The following is an 11,808-nucleotide window of genomic DNA, read 5'->3' on the forward strand; positions in this document are numbered from 1 at the left end:
GGCAACACCAAGGTATACTCCTCACCTTGCTCATGTAACCCGAGGAGCATACTAGAACTACTTAGATATGGGCCGGGCGCGGTGGCTCACGCCTGTAATCCCAGCACTTTGGGAGGCCGAGGCGGGTGGATCACGAGGTCAAGAGATCGAGACCATCCTGGTCAACATGGTGAAACCCCGTCTCTACTAAAAATACAAAAAATCAGCTGGGCATGGTGGCACATGCCTGTAATCCCAGCTACTCAGGAGGCTGAGGCAGGAGAATTGCCTGAACCCAGGAGGCGGAGGCTGCGGTGAGCCGAGATTGCGCCATTGCACTCCAGCCTGGGTAACAAGAGTGAAACTCCGTCTCAAAAAAAAAAAAAAAGAAATGCTTAGATATTACTGGGATGCTTCCATTCCTAGTTCTTTGTCTGGAATTCTCCTTGTCAAAGCTGCTCTGCTTGTCTGTGAACTGAGATCAGATCTGAAAATAAGTCCTATCTTGGGATCTTTTATACAATGCAGAGATTGAGTAAGATTGTTAATTCTCTCTTCTATTAACAAAGAGTAAAAAGTGTGTGTCAGCAATCCAGTACCCTGATATTTGCTTGATACCACAGCATTCTACCTGAACTTAATTCATAATTTTAAGACGATCAATGTTCTCTGTCAAGAAAAGAGTAAAGTTGACCTTCTCTAAAAGGTGGGGCCAGAACTGGTGACCATGACTGGTAACCAAGACACACTTACACGAGTTGATAGCCTGTGAATACAATAACAATACATTTTTGATTGTTGTATCGATGTGCAAAAGTTATAAATATCTCTCATTCCTATATCTGCTTTTATACACCATTCTTCACTGTGTGCAGAATCCCTCTGATACCTTGCCTTGCATCTGGGATGATAGGTGTGATGGTGGGGCAAAGGAAGGCAAACATCTAGCTAAATATTGATTTGGGTACAGCAGAGTTCTGATTTTGCATAATTCGTACTCGTCTGCTTCGTCTTGTTGAGGAAAAAACGGTGTTCCTGGATTGTTGTGATGTATCAATAGTGGTGCCCGGCCTAGGCTGTGCTAAAAATATGATCCTTGCAAAGTAGATTTCTTTTTTGTTCTTGGGATGAAACTTGAACTTTATTACAACTCATAAGACCGCCTATTATATTTGTGGATAGTGTGCTTGAGAGTGTTTACCGTGCATTTGGTCCATTTCTTGCATTATGGGTAGGGTGAGTCTAGTTTCAGTTTGCACAGTACTGTTTGCTTTTGTCGAATTTCAGTTTGTACCTTATATCTCAGTATAAATATTAATAGTACGTTATGCTTTCAGAAGTATCCCAGTTTGAATGAGAAATTATATGTTCATCTTATACATTTGTGTTATAGAACCTCCAACACAAGTCATCTCCTGACTCTCCATGTTGAAAAGGTTCACAGCTTCCATGACATAAATGAAACACTACAGTTTGGAAGAATAGAATAGAAAGTTTTCATCAAATGGAGTTTTACATTCTGTTCAAGGATTGAGGATCACAGTTACCTTTTTGGAACAATCTGGCAATGCCTCAGTACTTCACTAAAATCTGCTCAGTATTGGCACGGTGGCCATTAGGGCCATGGTCCTTTGGAAGTTATTGACTCTAGATTTCACCTTAATCGATAGAGGAGTAGTGTTTGCTCTTATTGGCAATTAATATGATATCGAAATTCTTGTCAATTAGAACTTGTCTAGGATTTGTATATTCACATTCAAATAGAAACTACCACATTTCAGTAGTCGGAGAGATGGAACTGAGCTACACGGTCCGGTGGACTTTCAGGATTGTATAAGGTATATTAGTGATATTGTGGACTATGATAAGCCTGTATATAGTGGTAATACTGATAAAGTGTTGTATATATTGTAGCCTTAAAGGAATGCATCAAAACTGTCTTGTGCAAGTATTGAAACTGTACATTTTGTATTTAAGAGAAAGCAAATTTGAGGCTCAAGTAATAAGAGATCATATGCAGATTTAGGTTTTATAACAACAAAAATGGGAGACTAGAGAAGAAAAATGCTATAACTTACCATTTCACTGTTAGTAGATAATATCCTTGTCTGTTTTTTCTCCATAACTGCAAGTAAATTCAATCTCCAGAGGCTGCTTTTTGTAAAAAATGCTAATTAATTTGAGTCCTTGTAATTAACTAAGGATCTATCTAAAAATAAATAAAGGTGATGTACCATCTCCCCCACAGCAACAAAGGGATTTTGCTTTGCATCATAAATCAAGTTCAAAGAATATTATTTGGTAAGATGTTAAATTGCAAACTTTTTTTTTTTGAGACATAGTCTCACTCTGTTGCCAGGCTGGAGTACAGTGGTGTGATCTCTGCTCACTGCAACCTCCGCCTTCTGGGTTCAAGTGATTCTCCTGCCTCAGCCTCCCAAGTAGCTGGGATTACAGATGTACACCACCAAGCCCAGCTAAGTTTTGCATTTTTAGTAGAAATGGGGTTTCACCATGTTGGCCAGGCTGGTCTTAAACTCCTTATCTCAGGTGATCCACCTGCCTCAGCCTCCCAAAGTGTTTGGATTACAGCCGTGAGCCACTGCACCGGCTGTTAAATTGCAAACGTTCACGAGAATTGCCCATCTTGTTCTCTTTGTGAGATAGAGATTCTTGTGAATTTGAGTTAATGTTATCTGTGCTTTGTCGTCTATTAATGTAAAGTTTTCCAGGAAGTATTATTTGACCAGAGTCATTGTGAAACACACATTAGGAATTAGTATTATGTCCTTTCAAAATAACCTCCAACATAATCTGTACTTTTGATTACTTTCCTTAGTGGATACATTTTCTTACTTGATAAATTGTAGTTCTGGGTATAATACTGAGTCGAAGCTGCAATGTTTAGCTTCTTTTAGGATTATCTATGTATTTCTAAAGCATAGAAATATTTATCGTATTTCTTTATCAATACAGAAAAAAATTATTGCCAGCTTGACTCTGCTGGTGCATAGTTTGACAACCTGTTTTTCATTTCATTTAGATTTTAGAAAAATCTGGAAGATAGGCGTCCTGGCAGTTGGGATTATTTACCTCTAGGACATTTTCCAGCTAAAAGGAGGAGTGATTCTTTTTGACCGCTGTAAGGTAAAAGGGGTTCAAAAGTTGGAGTCCGGGTCTCACTAAGGGAAAAGTCCTATTAGCACCCACCCCACACACATTTACGTAAATGATAGTACCCCAACTGTAGGGTGAACTCAAACAAAAAAAGCAGCCCCTCCTCACACTACAGCCAGCTTCCAGTGATCTGGGTAGCCCATAGAAGTCTAGTCTCTGAAATCAGATTGAGGTTGCCCAAGAGGACAGGGCTGAAAGGGACCTGATCAAAACACATGAAAATATTTTCTGGGGAGAGGTATCTTCTGGGGCTCAAATTATGTGAACAACCTTTCAAATAAGATGTCCACCACACACTCCTATTTACCCAAGCACATGAGGTGAAAGACAACATGAAGACCAAAAGAACCATAAGTAACAGACCTAGATCTGTTGGGGGTTTTGGATATTGGAACTAACAGATCTAGATATTAAAATAACTATACTTACTATAGCCAAGTAAGCAAATCTAAAATAGAAAATTCAGTAGAAAGCTGAAAACTGTGCAGAAATAACATAGATGATTTTAAAAAGAAGTACCCAGAAATACTCGAACTTTAAAAAGTGTAGTAACTGAAACTAAGAATTCAGTGGGTGAGTTTGACATCAGATTTGAAGGAGAATTACTATAAGAGAGGACAGAAAAAAAAACTGAATGAAGTGTGGAGAGACAAACAGATAAAAATTACGTAAGAGAGAATAATAAACCCAGAGGATGTGGTGAAGGAAGAAAAACTAACATGCATTTCACTTGAGTTCCAGAAACAAAAGGAAAGAGCAAGTGGGTCAGAATAAGCATTTGAAGAGTTTATAGCTGAAAAATTTCCAAACTGACTAAAAACGTCATAGCCCAGACCCTCTACACAGCAGAACTTGAGGCAAAAGCTTACAGGTACACTTTACTGGGAAGTGTAATCCCACAAGCACAAGAGTGGGGTAAAACTGGTGTGAGATAGGGGAGGACATAGTACAGATGTAGAGTGTGTTATACTAATGTGGGCGAACACTCATTGCAAACCTATTACCTCGTCTTACAACCCATCATCAGAAAAGGTACATGAGCAACTGTTACTTCAACAATCTGGTTCTGAGGAGGGAGGGAGAGAAAACTATCCAGGAGTTTTCCTCTCCCGTCGGGTAGAGCCCACTACGTGGCGTGATACCTCCCACACTTCAAGGTCGTGTATATGTGAGCACTGAGTGGGTACCATGGTATGCATCTCATGCCTCAGCCCACTGGGAAAGCCCCAGGGCAGGACATGAAAGTACATGGCTAGTGTGTGAGATAAGCCACTGGCAGGTTGTACTCACGTGTGACAAGGATCGGGGAACAGCCACCACAGAGGGCAGATATGAATCTGTGGCAACAAGGCTAGTGCATGGATCAGGGGTGACATAAGAAGTAAATCTTGTACAGACATCAGTCCAACCAATTCCAGAAGCCCTACAAACCCAAAGTAGGATAGGAAAAGATTTTCACCTAGGCACATTGGAGTAAAACAGCTGAAAATCCAAGAAAGACAGAAACTTAAAAATATGTATATTATTACTAGACTCTTAAGTTCTGGGGTACATGTGCAGAACGTGCAGGTTTTTTACACAGGTATACACGTGCCATGGTTGTTTGCTATGTCCATCACCCCGTCATCTACATTAGGTATTTCTCTTAATGCTATCCCTCCCCTATCTCCTACCCCCCGACCCCCTGACAGTCCCTGGTGTGTGATGTTCCCCCCCACCGTGGGTCCATGTGTTCTCATTGTTCAACTCCCACTTATGAGTGAGAACATGCAGTGTTTGGTTTTCTTTTCTTGTGTTAGTTTGCTGAGAATGATGGTTTCCAGCTTTATCCATGACCCTGCAAAGGATGTGAACTCACCCCTTTTTTATGGCTGTGTAGTATTCCGTGGTATATATGTGCCACATTTTCTTTATCCAGTCTGTCACTGATGGGCATTTGGGTTGCTGCAGCAGCTCAATGTCTGCCCAAATGGCTGCCCAGTTTTGTGATGAAAACCTGGCAGTGTAGGTATCAGAGGGAATCTCCTGGTCTGCGGGCTGTGAAGACCCTGGGAAAAGTGCAGTATCTGGGACAGAGTGCAGGGTACAGTCCTTAATGGCTTCCCTTGGCTAGGAGAGGATGTTTTCTGACCCCTTGCACTTCCCAGGTGAGGTGGCACCCCACCCTGCTTTGGCTCACCCTCCTGGGCTGCACCCACTGTCCAACCAGTCTCAATGAGATGTGCCAGATACCTCACTCGGAAATGCAGAAATCACTCACCTTCTTCATCAATCTTGCTGGGAGCTGCATGCTGGAGCTGTTCCTATTCAGCCATCTTGGAAACTTTTTTTTTTTTTTGAGACGGAGTTTCACTCTTATCAGGCCAGAGTGCAGTGGTGTGATCTCAGCTCACTGCAAACTCCACCTCCCAGGTTCAAGCAATTCTCCTACCTCAGCCTCCCAAGTAGCTGGGATAACAGGTGCCCACCACCACGCACAGCTAATTTTTGTATTTTTAATTTTTAGTAGAGGCAGGGTTTCACCATGTTGGCCAGGCTGGTCTTGAACTCTTGACCTCAGGTGATCCACCTGGCTCGGTCCCACAATGTGCTGGGATTGCTGGGATTACAGGCATGAGCCACGGCACAGGGTAGAAAGACAGAAACTCTTCTTTTTTTTTTTTTTTTTTTTTGAGACAGAGTCTCCCTCTGTTGCCCAGGCTGGGGTACAATGGCGCACTCTTGGCTCACCGCAACCTCTGCCTCCTAGATTCAAGCAATTCTCCTGCTTCAGCCGCCCAAGTAGCTGGGATTACAGGTGCACACACCTGTAATTCTGTATTTTTAGTAGAGATGGGGTTTCACCATGTTGGTCAGGCTGGTCTCGAACTCCTGATCTCGTGATCCGCCTGCCTTGTTCTCCCAAAGTGCTGAGATTACAGACCTGAACCACTGAGCCTGTTTCAGAAACTCTTAAAGAGCAGCCAGGGAAAGAGAGCAGGGCAGAGGAGGAGTGCTCAGTCATGCACAGTATGTGTGGTAGGGGAATTCTAGTGGAGGTCAGAATGGAAGCAGTTGTGAGAGGGTCCAGCAGAAGAAAACATGGCTGGCAAGGTGTTTGAGTTCATTAGCAAGTTTGGCCTGGCCTTAGCTGTTGCAGGCAGGAGATGTGGTTAACTCTGCCTTACATGCTGTGGATGCTGGGCACAGAGCTGTCATCTTTGACCGGTTTGTGGAGGACAGGACATTGTGGTAGGGGAAGGGACTCACTTTCTCACCCCATGGATACAGAAACCAATTATCTTTGGTGTTCTCAACCACCTAATACGCCAGTCATCACTGGTAGCAAAGATTTACAGAATGTCAACATCACACTGCGTATCCTCTTCCGGCCAGTAGCTAGCCAGCTTCCTCCAATCTTCACCAGCATCTGCGAGGACTGTGATGAGCATGTGCTGCCATCCATCACCACCGAGATTCTCAAGTCAGTGGTGGCTCGCTTTGATGCTAGAGAACTAATTGCCCAGAGAGAGCTGGTCTCTAGGCAGGTGGGCGACGACCTTACTGAGCGAGCAGCCACCTTTGGGCTCATCCCAGACCACGTGTCCTTGACACATCTGACCTTGGGAAGGAGTTCACAGAAGTGATGGAAGCGAAATACATGGCTCATCAGGAAGCAGAGAGGGCCAGATTTGTGGTGGAAAAGGCTGAGCAGAAGAAAAAGGCGGCCATCATGCCTGCCGAGGGTGACTCCAAGGCCGCCAAGTTGATCGCCAGCTCACTGGCCATCGCAGGGGACTGCCTGCTGGAGCTGCGCAAGCTGGAAGCTACTGAGGACATCGTGTACCAGCTCTCAGCTCTCGGAGCATCACCTGCCTGCTGGTGGGGCAGTCCGTGCTCCTCCAGCTGCCCCAGTGAGGGCCCACCCTGCCTGCACCTCTGCAGGATGATTCTTAGTACTGCCTGCCTTCTGCCCCTACCCCAGAAATCACTGTGAAATTTCATGATTGGCTTAAAGTGAAGGAAATAAAGGTAAAATCACTTCAGATCTCTAGTTTATTTTTAGGAAAAAAAAGCGACCAGAGGAAAAAAAGACACCATCTTAAAAGGAACAGCAACTGAAATAATAGCTTACTTCTCAGTAGAAGCAATGGAATCCAGAAGACAATAATGTGACTTTTTTTTTTTTTTTTTGAGATGGAGTCTTGCTCTGCCACCCATGCTAGAGTTCAGTGTCGAGATCTTAGCTCACTGCAACCTCCGCTTCCTGGGTTCAAGCGATTCTCCTGACAGCCTCCTGAGTAGCTGGAATTACAGGCACCCACCACTGCACCCGGCTAATTTTTGTATTTTTAGTAAAGACAGGGTTTCACCATCTTGGCCAGGATGGTCTCGAACTCCTGACCTCATGATCCACCCCCCTTGGCCTCCCCTCCCAAAGTGCTGGGATTACAGGTGTGAGCCGCTGCGCCTGGCCTAACATGACATTTTCAATGTGCTGAAGAAGAATAGCTGCCATAGTGGCTTAGCAAACGTCTACAAATGGTAAAAATGCTCTTCAGGAATGAAGTAGAAATAAAGATTTTTTTCAAGATAGAGTGAGAATTCATCCCCAGCAAGCCTATACTACAAGTATTAAAAGGTGTTCAGGTAAAAAGAAAATGAGCCCATGCAGAAGGTCAGAAATAGAGGAAGGAATACAAAGCAATAAAGATAGTAATTATGCTAGGGTCTTCATTCATTTGTGCTGCTATAACAGAATATCTCAGACTGGGTAATTTATAAAGAACAGAAATTTATTTCCTCACATTTCTGGAAGCTGAGAAGTTCAAGATCAAGGAGAGAGCCTTCTTGCTGAGCCCTCACATGGCAGAAGGCAGAAGGGCAAGAGAGAGTGGACCTACTCCAGCAAACCCATTAATCCATTCACCTACCCTCTTCCCCAAAAGCCCCACCTCTCAAGACTGTTGAATTGGGGATTGAGTTTTCAACACAAATTATCAAGGACATATTAGAGCATAGCAACTAGTAGCTCTAAATAATAGTTAACTATATAAAACAAAAATAATGTCTTGTGCAGTTTAAAATATTTATAGATACAAGACCACAAAAGTATATAATTTGGAGGGAGGTATATGGAGTTACAGGGCTTAAAAACCTCCCACTGGATGAGGGTAAAAATACCAGTTGACATTAGACTTTGTCAAGACAAAATTCGCATGCTGTAGTCGCTAAGGCAACCACCAAAGAAAGAGTAAAAGCTGTATAATGTCCTAGCAAATAAAGATTAAAAGTAGAATTATTAAAAAGATCAATATCGGCTGGGCACGGTGGCTCATGCCTGTGATCCCAGCACTATGGGAGGTCGACACAGGGGGATCACTTGAGGCCAGAAGTTCGAGACCAGCCTGGCCAATGTGGTGAAATCTTGTCTCTACTAAAAATACAAAAATTGGCTGGATGTGATGGTGGGTGCCTGTAGTCCCAGCTACTAGGGAGGCTGAGGCAGGAGAATCAGTTGATCATGCCACCGGACTCCAGCCTGGCCAGCAAAGCGAGGCTCTGCAAGAAAGAAAGAAAGAAAGAAAGAGAAAGAGAGGAAGGAAGGAAGGAAGGAAGGAAGGAAGGAAGGAATAAAGGTCAATATAAAAGAGACAAGAATGGAGAGAAAAAGGAGCATAGAACAGGCAGAACAAGTATACATCACACAATAATTTGGTAGATGTAAAACCAATATATATAAATAATTATAACAAATGTAAAGCAACTAAATGTTGCAATTAAAACATAAAGAATGATAGACTAGTTTTTAAAAATAAACCCCATGGAAAGAAAGTTTAGATTTCATCTCCTCCAAGTTATCTATAACACAAAATTATCTGCAGCCCCTCAGATTTGGTTCAAATTTATAAACCATAGCAATCTCACTTATCACTGATCCTAATTCAGATAATTTTGTTTAGATGGGGTCTTGCTGTGTGTTTGTGAGAATCCAGGCAGGACTCAAATTCTGGGCTTAATCCATCCTCCTACCTCAGCCTCCCAAGAAGCTGGGACTACAGGCACATGCCACTGCACCTGGCTTCAGATAATTCTTTTCTTTTCCTTTGTCTTCAGATGTTAAAGAATCCCTTCATTATTGAGCCAAAAAAATCATCTTAGATCTACTTTATTGAGACAGACGTGTCTCTCTCTGATTTCATATGACAGTCCATCAGCTGTAGGAATACGGATACCAATTTTTCTGTTTACATATCCCTAGTTTTAAAAAATAATTTTTACATGATCTTCACGATGTTTTTATATAATTTATGAAAACAGTTCCTTGTACAGTTGGCCCGTTGATCCAGCTCGTTGAATTATTTTTGGACTCCGCTTCAGTGAGCCATCATATTGGCACTTTCTTCCATTTCCTATCATAGGGAAATGATACAAAGAGCATATTTTCTGTAATTTCATCTTATTCATTGATAAAAACACTGAATAGAACATATCTGAAGACTCTGCTTCGAGCAGGCATTGGAGAACTTTTTCAACATTGACCTTGATCCATGAATCAACATTCTGAAGGTATGCAGTTTTAAATATTAATAAATTTGCCTGTGTAGCCAGTCACATTCCTCTAACTTGTCCATGAGAGGCCTTGAGACATCTTGAGTCAGCTTAAGAGTCCTAGATGCCTTGCTTAAATTCAAATACATGGCTGGGTACGGTAACTCAAGCCTGTAATCCCAGGACTTTAGGAGTCTGAGGTGGGCAGGTCACTTCAGGTCAGGAGTTCAAGACCAGCCTGGCCAACATGATGAAACACCATCTCTACCAAAAAAATATAAAAAATTAGCCAGGTATGGCGGCACGCACCTGTAATCCCAGCTACCAGGGAGGCTGGGGTAGGAGAATTGCTTAAACCCAGGAGGTGGAGGCTGCAGTGAGCCAAGATTGTGCCACTGCACTCCAACCTGGGCGACAGAGTGAGACTCCATCTCAAAAATAAATAAATAAATAAATTCAAATACCTTAGGTCTGCTTATCAAACTAGATGTGACAATCTCCGTAGTGAGCGCACATCTCATTTCCATTTGTTTATGGGGACAGAGAGTTAACTATAAATAATATGTAAGTCTGCAGACTTAGGTTAGAAAAAGTATGATAATCCAGCGCCTCATCCATCTACAGGCACTGAAGCTGCTAGACAACACTTTTTTCTTTCTTTTTTTGAGATCAAGTGTCACTCTGTTGCCCAAGCTGAAGTGCAGTGGTGTGGTCTTGGCTCACTACAACCTCTGCCTTCTGGGTTCAAGCGATTCTTCTGCCTCAGCCTCCCAAAGTAGCTGGGACTACAGGCACGTGTCACTACACCTGGCTAATTTTTGTATTTTTAGTAGAGACAGGATTTCACTATGTTGGCCAGGCTGGTCTTGAACTCCTGACCTCATGATCCACCTGCCTTGGCCTCCCAAAGTGCTGGGATTATAGGTGCGAGCCACTGTGCCTGGCCTGGACATTACTTTTTAAAGAAGATGCCACGTTGGAGCACACTGGACCTTTGAACCCCTGGGAAACCTCAATGGGTCCTAAAGCATGAATAAAAAGTAAAACTAGTAATAGCCTTTAGAAACCCCAGGGGCCATAGTCAAGGTAGACTGTACTTCAAAAAGTTACAAACTGGTTTATCTGAGGCTCAGAGGGCACTGATCTCAGAGAATTGAAATGAAGATGTTCCCTGAACTAAAACTCTGAGGTCCTTCTTAGTGAACCGGAATCATGACAGTGGACTTTTTCCTAGAGGAGCTGCATGAGTTACAATGCTTTCTGCTGTATGTAACAAAAACTGACTCAAACTGGTTTAGACAATAAAAAAGTTCATTATTTCACCAAATCAAACTTCAAGAGGCAGAGCAGGTTTTAGGCTTGGATTCAGTAACACAATTCTGCCATCAGCAACCCAGGATTATTTTTCATCACTCTAACTTGGGAGAGAAATAGAATTACTAAAACTGATTTAGACTATTTTCTGGGTTTGAATGGATGTTGGTGAGTCAACCACCAACAGAAGAATTTTTGAACCTTGAATATAGACTAGAACTCCTGGTTCTAAGCCAGAGTTTCTTTCCTGACTTTTAGGGTGAGTAAACCCTAAGGTTGAAGGCAAGGATGTAAATTGGATGACTTAAGAATACACCCAAAGGGATGTAGCTTTACCCCTAGGAACATACCTCTATACAGTCTTATGATCTTCTCCAACATAGTGGTAACATAGTTCATGAATTCTAAACAGAGACCTGGCATGTAGGTGAGGAAACCCTTGTTTCACGGATACAATGTGTATAGAAACCTTTATTTTCTTTTGGAAGCTTGAGGCAGAAAGTCAAGATGGGAAAGACATCCAGGTACCTTTCTAGTTGGAAATCAACCTAGACTAATTTTAACAAATGGTAAAATATAAACTGAATAATTTTATTAGCTGTTCAATAATGGACTTAGTGAAGAGAAGCTGGAACTAATGAATAAACTAAGGAACGGGATATTATTTTTATTAACTTATGCTACCTCTACCTTTGATCAGGAACATGTAAGAGCTAGCTATGTACTATGAACAACAATATTTTTCTTTATTTCTTAGGGATTTTGAAGTGTTTTTAAGCACGGTGAATTTTTTTTTTTTTTTTTTGA

The 11,808-nt window shown here is 42.2% G+C and overlaps 1 pseudogene; it reads left to right on the forward strand.

Annotated features, from left to right (window-relative positions):
- Nucleotides 1–6,237: 6,237 nt before the first annotated feature.
- On the forward strand, nt 6,238–7,053 carry LOC108293929 (annotated as a pseudogene).
- Nucleotides 7,054–11,808: the final 4,755 nt, after the last annotated feature.

This window comes from Cebus imitator, unplaced genomic scaffold (assembly GCF_001604975.1).
Source record: "Cebus imitator isolate Cc_AM_T3 unplaced genomic scaffold, Cebus_imitator-1.0 Scaffold553, whole genome shotgun sequence".
NCBI lineage: Eukaryota > Metazoa > Chordata > Mammalia > Primates > Cebidae > Cebus > Cebus imitator.